Source organism: Pararge aegeria, chromosome 23, assembly GCF_905163445.1.
Source record: "Pararge aegeria chromosome 23, ilParAegt1.1, whole genome shotgun sequence".
In the NCBI taxonomy this organism is placed as follows: Eukaryota; Metazoa; Arthropoda; class Insecta; order Lepidoptera; family Nymphalidae; genus Pararge; species Pararge aegeria.
The window spans coordinates 7,814,351-7,830,639 of NC_053202.1; the positions used below are offsets into that span (position 1 = coordinate 7,814,351).

Below are 16,289 nucleotides of genomic sequence, written 5' to 3' on the forward strand. Positions count from 1 at the left end.
ACTTAATTTGCTATAGTCCGCGAAAAGTTAAAATATTGCAATAACCAAAGACCAACGAATTTGATTAAATATTTAATAATTTTTAATATTAATTATATTATATATTATTTTATTTGTGTAATCTAGTTTAAGTATTAGTATGTAGTTATTAGTAGGTATTTTTTTTTAATATGCATAACCTGCAGTATGTTATCCTTTTGGTCCTAAGGTTGCCTGGAAGAGATCGCTACAAAGCGATAAGGCCGCCTTTTGTATACTTCTTCTGTCTGTGTTTTCTTTTATTCTTCTTCTGTATTTTTATTTGTGTGCAAATAAAGAGAGTATAAATAAATAAATGAGGACTTGCGTCACTGGTTTACGGTTAGAGACAATTTGAAACTCCGTCTAAAAATACTTTACTCAGAACTCACTTTTCGCGAACTATAGCAAATTAAACTCAATTTACATAGTGAAGTGTCTAATCGTTTGTTCAAGAAACACTATTAAAGTGGAGTGGTTTTTGATGCTTCAATATTAGTCATGTTCTGTATGTAATTATGTGTGGTTTTTATATGAAAGTAAATAGCGTCATTTGAATATTAATATAAAAGTGATAGTATTATATAAAAAACAAAACTATTAAGTATAGCTGTGCGGTGATAAGATACAGCCTAGCAGTTATGGCTTTGGCTTTTATAATTTTCGAAATTACGTGCGTTTTTAATTTAAGTAATTAAATATCATTTCCGATAACAGTAAAGAAAACATGACGGAATCGGCGACGGCCGACTGGCGCAATGGGCAGCGACCCTACTTTCTGAGTCCAAGACGTGGATTCGCTTCCCACAACTGGAAAATGTTTGTGTGATGAACATAAATGTTTTTCAATGTCTGGGTGTTTATCTGTATTTATGTATTTATTAGTAAAATGTTTTTCAATGTCTGGGTGTTTATCTGTATTTATGTATTTATTAGTACCCATAACACAAGCTACGCTTACTTTGGGGCTAGATGTGTGTATTGTCGTAGTATATTTAATTAATTTTATTTATTTAACTTTTTATTTGTAAACCACGAAATAAAAGCTGAATATAAGTACAAAGACGGAAGTAGAATGCAAAAGGCGGCCTTATCGCTTAGTAGCGATCTCTGCCAGGCAACCTTAGGGTTAGGACAACATGAGCGAGAACACTCCACTTCTCTGAACAACAACAGATTGCACATAAATCCTAAAGGAGACAAAAATTATATCCCCCGATTATATCCCCGGACAAGGGATATAATTAACGTTTTATTTGCTATCACCATCTCACAGTCGAGTTAATATATTTAAAAAGAGGCGAAGTGGAAAACCATCGTCTATGAACAGAGCAACTCATCGTTGGGCATGCAGTCTACTTAACTACAGAGTTCCACTCCGTGTCCAAAAAGCTTGAGGTCTTAAGCCGCATGGTTTTTTCTCGGATTGTGTGTAGCTGATTAACCCTAACGGTTTTAACAGTGTAACGCGGGCTTGTTAGCGTGCCTCGGAATGGGGCTCTGACAGGAAGAGTTTGAACACTGGGGCTCGAAGAAGCAAAGCGTCGGCTTGAGAGCTCCTCATGTGAGGCCGAACCTCGGCGACGGTAGGAGTGTAAGGGCTACGGACGGTGATTAGTCCGCAAACTTCCGAGATCGTGGTGCGAGCCCACGGATGACGTCAGAAGTCGGGGAACTCGTCTTCGCCGGCGAAGACGCTGTGCAGAGGTGGATTGTGTGTCCTGATAGGGAGCATTGTAAGTAGTAATCTGATCGTCAGGGTAAGCCGCATGTGTAACCACGCCCGGCCTGTCAAAACTGAATACAGCCATGTTACTGAAGAAATACCGCCAGGCTTATTTCTTCCCCGGACGAGCTCTGTCACAAAAAGCCATACTGTTGTGTTTGTTGTTAAGAACCTATCTAGTTAGAACAATTTATCACCATAGCAACACCGCAACACGGTATATCAAAGTACAGCAAAAGCGGAAATTACCAATGTCTGCGCCAAGCCTAACAGGTAGCGGTATTCGTGACGTCACTATACCTCGACAGGTCATTTGCCTTTCCACCTGACCGCTATTCCATGTGGTGCCATCTTCAATAGAATTTGTAACTTTTTTGCGTAAACAAACCATGCATAGATTGCAATACAGGTAAGTATATTTATTAAAAGGTTGCCCGCGTTTTTCGCCGTTTATGAAGGTTTTTACAAATTCTGCGGGAACCGTTTGTTTCCTGGGATAATTATTTTTTATGGGCAATATATTTTTGTTCAGAGTAGTGGAGTGTTCTCGCTCGTGTTGTCCTAGTCCTAAGGTTGCCTGGCAGAGATCGCTACTAAACGATAAGGTCGCCTTTTGTATTATACTTCCGTCTTTGTATTTCTATGCAGCTTTTATTTCCCTAACTTCATCGTGGTGTTACTACAAAACGAATTCTTATTATGAACCCCGTAGAAACTCTTTATTTTCTCTTTATAAAAACTATACCAATTTCTCAGGAATGCATTTAAAAATAAAAATTCTATGCAAAATTTCATCAAGATAAATTAAGCGGTCGAATTCTATGCATCATTAACGAATGCAAGTTTTTTATTTGCGCGGTTATTTTTTACCAGCAGCTTTTCCGAGATAAAATATTATGCCATGTCCATCTCCAGGATGCAAAGTAAGTTTAAAAGCTAAGCCAAACCTGATTTACAAACAAACAGGCACACATTCACATTTCAAATACTATAGTTGGTACAAACAAATGTCACACTTTCTCGCATTTACCATATTATTAGTATGGATATTGGATAAGTGATGAATAAGTATTTGAATTGTTTAAGGCTTAAGAATTTCTAAGCGATACGAACTGACTTGCTATATATGTTACATATCACGATCTAGGTAAGTAGGTCTTGCATTCTAAGATGCATTGTTGCAAAAATGTATACAGTTCGATACAGACAATTATCATAGCATACGGCCCACATACACACGGCGATTTGCCTTTTCAGATTGATCGAAACGACGACAGAACGCTAGGGTATGACGATATCGTCAACGATTTACAGTATCGAGCAACACATCAGCAGGGCTAGTAGAGGCGTGTATACATAGTATGCACAGGGTATGCACTAAGCGGTCAGATGAATGAATGAATGAATGAATAAACTTTTATTGTACACGAAAGAAAAAAAGTAGTTACAGAGATATAAATACAGAGCAAGAATATACCATTTCATGGCCTTATCGCTTCATAGCGATTTCTTCCAGGCAACCAAAGGCGTAAAAGGAAAAAACATAGAAACAATCAAAAACATAGGTGCAATCAAGATATAATCAAATATATAATATATATATATATATAAATATATTACATATAAATACAAATAAGATTTAAACATACATGAATAATCATGGGTAATCCATAATGATTTGAAACTACTAAAAATCATATACAACATATATAAATATGTAATAGCCTGAACCGTAAATGATCCGCTGGAGAAGGAGGATGATGAAATGAAAAAAATCTCCAGTCCAAGTTATAAAAGACTTATGGATAGGCATTGGTAAAAGTTATAAAAAGCCTACCCTTAAGTTTTGTAACTCGTACTGAAGATTTTCTTCATTTTATATCATCTGCATACCCTGTGCATACCCTCTACGCCACTGAGGGCTAGTATATACCCTCTATGCCACTGAGGGAGACATAATTAGGAGAAATAATTATACCCCTACAAATTTTTCACCTGCCAAAGCGCGACAACATTGACTTGATATTACTTACACGTAAATTGTTTTGGCCGTACGCTCATGCTCGGGAAGTGGATAAAACTGTGGGAGAAGATAAACAGTTTGTCCTTCCCCGTGGAGAAAGTGTATCCTGCCCATGCTATTAGTGCAGAGGGTTTACTAGCAGTTTTAAATAAAAGTTTATATGACGTTTCATGTCCCTAGAAAAGGATTATATTTAAAATAATACGCCTAGTTAGGTAGTAGTGTGGTAATCTGAGATCGCAACAAATCTTGCAATTATGATTTTCATAAATATCAATCTACAATATTTATAAGTCCTACGCTGAATGATTCGATTTTGATATAACTCGATGCAGGTGTAAATGTTCAATTGCTCCATATATGATAGTTTTGAAGCGGAGATCGTCACAATTTTGCTCGCGATTGTTCGAAGCGATAGATCGTCTCGCGTAGAGTGCCCTTTAGAATGAATTTATTGTTATTGATGATAAGATTATTATTTATGTTTTATATTTTTGTAATGGTAACAAAATATAATCAGTCGGCAGTAAATCTGCAAGGTATGTTTTATTCGTTGGTTTTATTATTTAGGTTAGCCACACATTCTTCTTTATAATAATTTAGACAGCCGATTGGCGCAGTGGGCAGCGAACCTTTTTTCTGAGTCCCATACCCATAACACAAGCTACGCTTACTTTGGGGCTAGATGGCGATGTGTGTACTGTCGTAGTATATTTATTATTTATTTATAAGACTCCACCAGCCAGACCCTTAACCATCTATTCCGGGAGTGTCCCCGCTTCAGAAGTCTCTGCCTGGAGCATCAGTTCCTTTGCGAGTGTCTTGGGGCGTCCCCCTACAATCTAAAGTCACTAATCCTATACCGGCTTGGTAAACTCCATCCTAAGTTATCCCAAGTGGTTGAGTAATATATAAGCGTTATAATAAGAGTGCTAATAAAAATCCCTTTTTTTTTAAATGAAATGAAATGAAATCTTCAATTTGCTAAATAGTTTTAGGTGTTTCGTATATAAAGTTCCAACAATGCTGTTACATCAACATGAAATATTTAAACATTAAATTATATTAATAATAATCTTAATTGTTTTATTCGTTGGTTTTATTATTTAGGTTAGCCACACATTCTTCTTTATAATAATTTAGACAGCCGATTGGCGCAGTGGGCAGCGAACCTTTTTTCTGAGTCCAAGACCGTGGGTTCGATTCCTACAACTGGAAAATGTTTGTGCAACGAACATGAACGTTTTTCAGTGTCTGGGTGTTTATCTGTGTGACAGTGTGTGTATTGTCAAAGTGTATTTATTAATTATTTATTATTATTAATAATAATTATCGCATCTTCCTTACGTCTCAATACCTGGTGGAGCATAGGGCCGAGACTACTTATTTCAATCAGATCTATCCCGTGCTGCAGATTTACACGTGATCCAAGATAAATTTGAAGCCTTCCATCTTTACAGTCTACATCCAATAGATCTTCCGCATTGTATGCTCTAAGGACGTTTCGCTCCAGAACTCGAGAGCATCCTTAGGAGATATTTAGAATGAAAGAAAGAAAGAAAGAAAAATTTATTTTTTACATTTCATTGCGCCACACATTACAATATTCACGACACCACATATGTTATGTGTGGCACAACCTAGAAAAAAGGTGCCAGCTCAGCATTGTGCTGCATGCGCCAGTGGGTGCATACAGCGCTGATTTTCAGTTGGCACCTTGTACCAGGTAACACCACGGAAACACGTAGCCATCCACTGACCACATTTTAATATTTTAATTTAATAATAAACTAAGGGAAAAAAAAGCAAAAGTTAAAAAAATACAACAATAAAACGAATACTACCTACCTAAACTAACTAAATAAATCCAAAATTATAATAATAATAAATTACTTTACAATGAACAATTGTTAAGTCACACTCTTAATTCTACTAAGACATAGTGTTAAAAACAACACTGTAAAGTCCACATCTCCTGAGAATGCTCCGGTGTCGGAGCCAAACGTGCGTAGAGAGTCTGCGGAACATCTGTTTGGTGTGCAGTATAATGATGGAATAAGTTATAAATTGTATTCAACAGATTCTCCTGCTTTTCGCCGGACTATAGCAAATTATGTTCATTGGCCATGATTTCGTTTCCTTCATTGCTCGTATACGTCTAATTGAAGATTGGTTTCAAAATCCCAGAACCCAAATTAATTTTTTTTTAATCTATAAACTAGCGCTTGACCGAAATCACACCCGAAAATAAGTAATGGTGCGTCCTAGGACAGAGAGTGTTTGCATCTCCTACCAATGCCTATTCAAATTCCTTGATTTGAAGGATATTATAGGTATCGGGAAAGACGGAAGTTGCCTAGGAGATGCCTTTTCGCTCTTCTTCAATTTGAAGGAACCCATATTATAGGTAACGGGAAAGACGGATGCCGGAAGGGCATTCCAGATCTTTGCGGCGTAAATTAGGAGCGAGGAAGCACAACGCTTTGTACGAGTCCATGAGGTATTAACTACGTAATAGTGCAAATCCTTACGATGACTTGCAGTTCGATGGTAGAAAGGTGAAGATGGAACCAAAAGAAATAGTTCTTGAGAACACTCTCCGAAATATATCTTGAAAGGTACCGAGTTCTTTAGAAACAACAACCATGTTTCAAATTCCATCAGCCTACTGCCCTTTATGAAAGTTTCAAGTTACGACACATACAAAAATCCACAGGGACTCGAATGTTCTTACCAAAGACATGTATTCTCTTGGTGTTTCACGTGCGAATAACGTGTTTATGTTAGTGTCGGACCTTAGCAAGATTTAATAATAAAAGCTTTTTTAAGGCGCCGAGTCGAAATAGCGCTAAATTCGCTCATAACGTTTAAGCGATAGGGTTCAAAATTCTTTCCACTTGTTGTTAATGCGGATTGAACACTATCAATAAATAAATGAAAATAAAATCTTTATTAAAATTCAATTCCTTTCCAAAAGAAAACAGAAAGAGAGGCAAAAATAAGAATTAATAAAAAACCACACGCACACTATGGATACATGTGCCAGAACTATAGACAGACTCACGGACAGTGGAGTTTTAGTAATAGCGTCTCGTTATTCCCTTTGGATACAGAATGCTCAAAACTACACTTCATCGTCATCATATCAACCAATTGCCGTCCTACTACAGGGCCGCAGTCCACCATGCTGGTCCAGTGCGGAATGGTTGTCTTAAAACTACACTTAATATTATTTTAATAATTTCACATCATTTCAAAAGTTTTACGAAGCGGTGTTAGCACAGTGGCATGGACTTGGAATTCACTTTCGGGGGAGCGAGTTCAAGTCCAGACACGCACCAATAACTTGTCTAAGTTATATGCGTTTTAAGCAAATAAAATGTCACTTGCTTCAGCGGTGAAGGAAAAACATCGTGAGGAAACCAACATACCTGAGAGTTCTCCATAATGTTCTCAAAGGTGTGTGAAGTCCACCAAACCGCACAGGGCCAGCGTGGTGAACTACGGCCTTAACCCCTTCTGATTGTGGGAGGAGACCCGTGCCCTGTAGTGGGCCGGTAATGGGTTGATATGATGATGACGACGATATCATTCTGGTCAAACGGTCACTATGTATTGCAGTATGGATATATGTTATGCCATGCGTCTGGAATTGTGCCTTGGTGAATATCATAATCAAACAATCGCTGAAGGACTTTCAGTATCCGTTTTCCACTTGCCTTTACTAAGTCATTTAGAACCATCCTGAGCCATGACTCTGGCGTTGTGTCTTGGGAAATAAAGGGACCAAGCAATCGCTGAAGCACTTTCGGTATCGGCTTTCCACCTGCCTTCAGGAGTTCTGCTGTTATTTTGTCGTCACCTGGCGTCATGCCGTTCTTGAGCTGTTTGAGAGTCTAGAGTGACTCTCAAACAGCTCAAGATCTCGAATAGACTCATCTTCCCTGTGGCGTATAACAGTGCCCATAGAATTCTTAACCAAAGCCAAGATCTCGGGTTTCGAAGAAATAAGACTACCATGGTCGGTTTTCAGTCGCATTGACTGGCTTTTTTCGATAGCAGCAAGACTGTAGTGCCTCTGTTTTGCTCAAGTGGCATATGGAGCGAAGAGCAGATAGGTTTATTAACGCCGATCAACTCGCATTCCTACGCGTGTGGTGGGTCTATGTTCTAAAACTCTTTCTATCAATTTTTTTTTTCTAGTCTAGGTACCTAATTATTTGTCGCAGGAAAATTATGTAATCAGGGGTTTGATAGGTAAAACTCTCAGGGAAAATTTTATCTACCTTAACTAAATATCTTTGTATGTCAATTCAATACATCTTCTTATAGTTTTTTAATATTTTATATGATGCTTTGTCGAAGAAAACTACTAAAAATAATAAATTTAATACTTACCGACAGAGTCACAATTCCAAATTCAAATTCACGAATATTTTTTACACACTACAAATAACAATAACGTTAACTTATCAACTGAAAATATAAATGTCTTAATTACTGACTGATTTAATTATTGCGATAATTTTCCTGATAGCATTTATGACGGTAGCTAAACACCGGTTGACGCGCACCACGTAAGCGTATCGCCTAATAAATATTTTTTTTAATTACACAACATATCGTCAAAACAGGCGGGATTAAGAAGAACCTTCACTTTAAAATTAAAAAGTTGACTTGACAGCAATTTAAATTTAAAAAATCGAACACGGAACTTTCGCGGCGTAAGCGCAACGTCACGTCAGCACGCGTCAGTATTATATTTTCTTGTGAACAGAGCGACTATCTTGGTCTTTATCACTAGTGTAGCACCATCCCTTTCTTACACAGGTATGGGGTATCTCAGTGCGTTTGTCCTTGACTCTCAACACGGCGCTTCAAGAAATTAAAAGTCCCGTTGGGATCTCACTTCTCGTTTATATACACTGTTTTAGAGTTGAAGTGGAAAAGAGAGGGCTATATAATTATTAGTTGGGTGCGAAACGTGACTGCGAATGACCGAAGGCGGGAAGGATCAAAATAATAATCGATTTACTGTTATTTCCAGGCTATGCCATTGTTAGGTCCTTTGACCTCCTTTTTTGAAATAGCAGTATAGGTTTTATTTATTTGGTTTATCTGTCTTAGTAACAGCCCGGAGTTAGAAAAACGGCGTGACGATTTTATGATTGATTTTATCGTGGTCTCGAATTCTCGAAATTCGATTTTTAAAAGAAAACTCTTTTCTATGCCAAGGCTAAAAAAGGTTTACATATTTGCTAAATATTCAAAACTTTAAAAATTACTCGTTTGTGTACATAAATATAAGCAGGTAAGAAGATATTTGTTCATTGACAGTGAATGCGAACTCTAAAACCGTACAATTTGCTTTGGTCTGTAGCCACGTGGGCATAGAGGGTAACGAGCCGGCCGATGCCGCAGCCAAAAACGCGGCCGGGCTTACTGTCAATACCCGATAGGAAATATAATATAAGAACGGTAAACCTCAACACTTGGAAGAGACGATGTGAGAGCGAAGCGCAGGGCAGCACTAAGCGACAGCTGGCTACCATCATGGACATCCGCGAGCAGTTCAAGCTCACGGACATCTCGTTTACGCTCACGCAGGCTCTTACTGGATACGCGTACAACAAATACTCCATAAGCGATTGGCGCAGTGGCCAGCGACCCTGCTTTCTGAGTCCAAGGCCGTGGGTTCGATTCCCACAACTGGAAAATGTTTGTGTGATGAACATGAATGTTTTTCAGTGTCTGGGTGTTTATATGTATATTATAAGTATTTATGTATGTTATTCATAAAAATATTCATCAGTCACCTGTACCCATAACACAAGCTACGCTTACTTTGGGGCTAGATGGCGATGTGTGTACTGTCGTAGTATATTTATTATTTATTTATAAGACTCCACCAGCCAGACCCTTAACCATCTATTCCGGGAGTGTCCCCGCTTCAGAAGTCTCTGCCTGGAGCATCAGTTCCTTTGCGAGTGTCTTGGGGCGTCCCTCTACAAGCTAAAGTCACTAATCCTATACCGGCTTGGTAAACTCCATCCTAAGTTATCCCAAGTGGTTGAGTAATATATAAGCGTTATAATAAGAGTGCTAATAAAAATCCCTTTTTTTTTAAATGAAATGAAATGAAATCTTCAATTTGCTAAATAGTTCTAGGTGTTTCGTATATAAAGTTCCAACAATGCTGTTACATCAACATGAAATATTTAAACATTAAATTATATTAATAATAATCTTAATTGTTTTATAAATTATATAAAATAATGTTCTGAGATATATAGTGTAATATTAAATCATGATATTAGTAATTATGTCACAATTCTAAGTTTTAATGTCAAATAAATACAATTATGTGGTTTGTTTTTTTACTTGTCATATAGCCGAGTTGATGTATCAAATCGCAGAAGCAGGACGGTTTTTTCTCAAAAATTGTAGCTTTTAAAATATTAATGTAATAAATTATATAAAAATGTGAAAAAACTAAATTATTAATAATAAAAAAACCCATACTCACTCATTATTTTCGTAAACTTTTAGTGGAATATGTAAGCTAACAGTTTACGAAGTCTTATTAGGTATTCTTGTGTATCTGTTTACAGAAACATAACCATAATCGACGGGGAGTCATACCGGAACGCAAAATCCGCGTAGCGGAACGTCTACGTTGGTTTCCCCCCTATAAAAGTATGGTTGCCAACCCGATGAGCAAACGCATTCAGGAACTTCTATGATAAGAACACGCCAGCTAAGTTTGTTATGGGCTTCTACATAGACCAGGGCAAGTTTAGAACCCTCGTAGCTCTAGTTTTAAGTTTACGCATGTACTTATTTTCATCATCGGTCAATCATGAACATATTTTGTTTGTAATTAACCCATTAAAAGTGCTATATATGGGCCTTTTTAAATACAGAACTTCTCTCTTCTTCTTCTCTTCTTGATTCTAGATTGGGTCTTGATTTTAGATTTTTTTTATTTAAGAAATCAGATGTTTTTAATTAAAAAAAACAGCTCCGAATAGTTCGAGGTGCGGTTCGGGGATTCAACTCGGTCTCCCTAAAAGGGAGGCCAAACTGTTAAACACTATGCTTTCACCGCTTCTTAATGTAATAAATAACGTAATAATAAGTCAATGCTGACTAGCAATATTGCCACTATACTCAACTTTCAAAAGCAAAAGAAATGAAACATTAACGACGGTTAGTGACTCATACCGTACGGTATTTTGTTTATGATAACGTTCCATGTTCGAAAATTCATACTAATAAAGGAATGCAGACTGCATGCAACTACTCGTAACACGAAGCACGAGTGATATCTTACAGTTCAGAAACTTATTTCTCTATGAGCGACATTCGTCATCATCGTCATTGTCGGCCCACTCACTACAGATGAGGAAGGTAAACGTGATTCACCACGCTGGCCAAGCGCCGATTGGTAGACTTCAAACACCTTTGAGAATTTTAAGCAATTGATATTTTAAATGTCTTAATTTGTGAAAGCATATAACTCTGAAAAGTTAAATGCAAGTGCATTGATCTTGGTTATGCCGAAACAGAGGCCGAATATCCAACAATTCTAGGCTATCACAGCTTTATCTACTTTCAGAGCGACACATCTCGTAGTTTGTACACTCATAATTCTTCTACGAGCGACGTAGCCCTTACACGTATTCTTCTACAGCCACATAGTTATTACATTGTTGTTCTACAAGTTCGCACATTTATAAATTTTAACGAGCGATGCGACGTAGCTCTGACACTTATTCTTCTACTAGCTGGTACGCTTATAATTCTTCTAAGAGACATAGCTCTGTCAGATAAGAGTCTGTCTTTCTCTAGTGTTCTTTCTTAGGTTGACGTAGTTCGTACACTTATTTTTCTATAAGCAAAATAGATCACTGTTGTTCTAAAAGCAACGTAGTTCGGACACTGTTCTTTTAAAATCTCAGTATTGCGTATACTTATAAATGTTCTACGAGGGGTATCTAAGGCTCGTTTTGAGGATTCTAATAGTTTCTTAATTTTCTTTCACCGTTATCATAAAAATGTAGGAAATAAGCATTTTATTTCCATTATTTAGGAAATTTGTATAACGAAAAATATAAAATTAATATAGACAATGGTGACACTAAGCATATGTTTTGTATATAAGGTATTGCATATAATCATATTTATTAGGTTCTGCATTCTTGTAAACGTACCACCGCAAGCCGTTTTAGAGCTGAGCTCCGTCGCGAATTTAGGCCCCCTATGAGATACAGAGAGACAGATCCTGCTTAAACAAACGGAATGTTGTATATTTTTTAAATATATATATTTCCTTACAAGGTGAAATCTTCAGTGCACGAGTCTGAAACTTAGCCGGTTTTTTTCAACAAAAACTTGGTTAACTTTGGCTTAGTAGAATCCTAATTACTCTCGCTTCGCAGTTTGGCTAAATTGTTATTATAATTGTCACGAAGGCAATTGGTGCAATAGAATTTTTATTTTATAAAGTTTAAGGCCTAGGGGTCTTAATCTGGACTCTAAAGCTTTATTAGTGGTTGAGGTGGTTTTAATTGTATAAATTCAATTAATTTGCATAAACGTTTGGACCTATCTAAGATAATTAAGTCGACTGAGTGAAGCTTATGCAAGTAAAATGTATCATTTTACGACGGGATATTATAAGGCTGACGCGACTGTCTTTTGGTTCTGTCTATGGCATTTCCCGAACAGGTGAACAAATTTTGATGTAGTTTTTTTTTGTTTGAAAAGTGAATTCGTCGGAAATGTTCTAAGCTAAGTTTAACGAAAATCGGTCCAAGATGGCCGCAGCCACAAAGTATCGCATTACATCTTTTTTCACAACTATCCCAATATGGGTGTCAAATAAAACGGCTTGACTAGAAGAATACTACACAGTATGACAAATTTCAAATGCAAGATGGCAAAACACAAAATGGCAAATGGCTTTTTTTTCACCACTCCCTCGATATGGGAATTAAATGAAAGGTAGTAGAATAATGTACACTATATTTAAAGTCAGAGGTTTTTTAGGAAATAGAGAGCTTGCATCCTGGAGGCGGATATAGGACTTTATATACTGAGAAAACCGGTATAAAAAGCCAGGTTCCAACTGGATTAAGAACAAACCAAAATAAGTACATACTAATTTTATTTATTTTACCCTGCTTTCTGAGCCCAAGGCTGTGGCTTCGATTCCCACAGCTGGACAGTGTTTGTGTGATGAACATGAATGTTTTTCAGTGTCTGGGTGTTTATGTGTGTATTATAATTATTTATGTATAAGTATTATTCATAAAAATATTCCCCAGTCATCTTATTTTATTTATTTATTTAAACATCTTTATTGCGTAGAAAAGGAGAAATTACAAATATACTTAAAAAAGAGAAACAAAAGGCGACCTTATCGCTAAAAGTGATCTCTGCCAGGTAACCTTAACGATAGTACGAATAATACATGAGAGACGGGAAATCGCTATTACAATAAACAATACATAAATTTACACACTTAAGTACATACCACTAATAACTAATATAATAAATTATTAGAGATAAATAAAATAAGATATATATATATATATATATATACATATACATTACTTACATTGGGGCTAGATAACGATGTGTGTACTGTCGCAGTATATAAAAAAAAACAGTTATGTACATAAAAGACTTCCCAAGCATATCTCTCCAAGATAAAGCTGAATAAAAATTTAATAATTACAGAAATCAAAATTATCGTCATTATCATCTATAATAGCCTATACTAGTTCACTGTTGGACTATAACAGGCCTTTACCAACAGGAGGGTTACTTACGATCACCGCGTTGGGCAGAAGGATTGCTGATATGAGATGTAAATTGTTGTAGTAGCATAGGAGACGCTGCATCCCGTACTCTGTCACGTTATCTTGGGTGCCTCGTACGACACCCGCGGTTTAAATATATGCAAATATTATAATAATTTAATTAATACATAAATTCGAAATTCATGTAAAATAAACTTATCCGCGTTGAAAATGTTCAAAATAAATAATAGGTGATTTTGGACCTGCCAATGCATAAGTTTAAGGAATTTATTAAAACACATTTATTACAGCGAGGTTACTATACAATTGATGAATTTCTTAATGACAAGGTTGCTTGGAAACATCCGGCTCCGCTTTCAGCTCTCACAAGATAGAAAAATGAATGTTAAAATGTAAAATGTAAATTGTTGATGTTGGAAAAGAGCAACTGCTGAGTTTCTTGCCGGCTTCTTCTCGGTAGAATCTGCCTTCCGAACCGGTGGTAGAATCAATACAAACAGACAGACTTGACGTTTCAAAAGTGCTTATATTATGCCTACTTACTTGATATAAATGAATTTTGAATTGAATTTGAATATCCCACATTTCAAACAAGAACTTAATATTAAAAGTAAATACTAGAATGTTATGTTCTTTGTATATTTTAATGCGTACATTTTAATTAAATTAATTACGTATGTTAATAGATATCATGCTAAGCAGGTTAGTGATGTGCCTCTAACTCAACGTTAGTGTAACGGTATATCACGTGCTCTAGTAACGTTATAATATCTACGGATCGTTACGTAACCGTTATTATGAAAACGCACGTTTGAAGTACTACTTAAACTATTCTGCTAAACAACAATTATCTAGTGGAGGGCTTCCCCTTGTGCACCGTAAGAGTACAGAAGTCCTTCATTAAAAAAAAAACTAACAGTAATAATTCAATTTCTCCGCCACGCCTTAAATTGTTTTATTTGTCCACGCTTTGAAAAAAATTTTGGAGATCACCAAGCTGACATTATTTGTTGTTACACTGGTTGGTGTAGTTTCATTTTTCTTAAATATTAATTGTTAAAATATATTTTTTTAATGGAAATAGTGGATTTTTAATTTTTTGTGCCCATCCGCTTAACTAATCATTAGGTACCGATCTATTTCAAAAATTCAAAATTTCTAATTTTATTAGCGTTCCCTAAAGTGGTTGGGAACCCCTGGCCTAGTGAGTTCCAGAACTTTTTTTTTATTTAGGCTACTACTACTAGTACTAGTTAGGCTTTTAATGCAGTCTCGAGGATAAATAAGTTTTACTATCCGTGTCAATAAACTTTTCAATTATCATTCATTTTCAAACGTATTGAATAAATATTCAACCCTTTACGAATAACGAAGGATATTTGACAAATACAATTAATACAATGTAAACACGCACCTAATAAAATATGTAAATTTTACATTTCGGCTATACTGAGTAATTTAACTTTATTATTCAAACGAGCCCTCAAAATTCAGGGAGTGAGTCAAGAAAGGGAACGTTATCTCGTAAATTAGAGTCGGTTTCGGCGTAATGAGTGCGAACGAATTTTCGCTGAAAATATATCGTAAAACATAATATAACGACTTTACCAACGTGTCCGACTGTGACATCCTTCATCATGTTTTTATATAGGCAGTAAAACCTTGTTACTTTCACAAATTATGATAAAGTGTATTGCGTTTAGGTAACTTTATTACTTTGTTTTGCTCAAAGATACGAATTAGGTTTCAGAGTAGCAGCACTAGTAGCTTATGAAGTATCCCGCCATGGTTATTTCTGCTGCCAAGCAGCATTTCTGTCAGCAGGCAGCATTAATGTGTTCTGGTCTGGAAGGCGTGGTTGCCGGTGAATATATATACACTCGATTTTCTTAGTGATTCATTTCTTACACTCGATATATGATGCTTCTAATACAACTCGTAAATGAAAGCCGCAAAAAATTCACAGGCTTTGATTGTATATTATGTACTGTCTCTGAGACTTATCTGTAAACCCGAAAACCTAATAGTTTTTTAGTAAACCACTGCCATAGTTTTACTGAAAGAAATCATATACAGCCTCACATGCAAAATTTAAATCATTTGACTCCTGTCACTTTATTAGGCACGGGTCGCGTGGCGTAGGTACTATGCGCGGTTCGGTCTTTTATCTTCAATAGGGTTGTCATAAATAAACAGGTAGAATGAAAAATTTGCTTCTTTTGATTTAATATTTTAACAGTGTGATTCCTTATGAAATAGCCTTGTGCATCCTTCAATACTGTTTCGTAATTCTGTTACATTTTGTTTACCAAACTATTACTTTAACTTTCTAATTATTTTTTGTTTATAATTTTTTAACAAAGGACATAACATACACACAACTCCGTCCGCGCTTTCTGGTATGTAGAATTTTTTTGAACATTTCATACCCACTTAAAAAATTTACCACTGAATTCCATATTTCTCAATATGGCGATATTGCAAAAATAACAATATGATAGGTAGTCTACCTATTCTGATTTAGATAACAATCATTGTAGGTAGATATTTATAGGTATATTACTAAATAATTTACTAATAGGTGCTTCATAATCGACTTTAATAATGCATTTAAAGCGTTTCTTACGTTGTTGCTTAACGCATAGTTTATGACTTTTCTACTCAAAACACTAAACATGGATGTTTTGAAATCAGA

The 16,289-nt window shown here is 36.1% G+C and overlaps 1 protein-coding gene across 1 annotated transcript in view; it reads right to left on the reverse strand.

Moving 5' to 3' along the window:
- The window catches only part of LOC120634289, a 34,351-nt gene extending 25,811 nt beyond the window's left edge, over nucleotides 1-8,540 (reverse strand). The window contains exon 1 of the mRNA XM_039904778.1: nucleotides 8,166-8,540. The gene's annotated coding sequence lies outside the window, so the exon portion shown is untranslated. The remainder of the gene's footprint in view (nucleotides 1-8,165) is intronic.
- Between the last annotated feature and the right edge of the window lie 7,749 nt (nucleotides 8,541-16,289).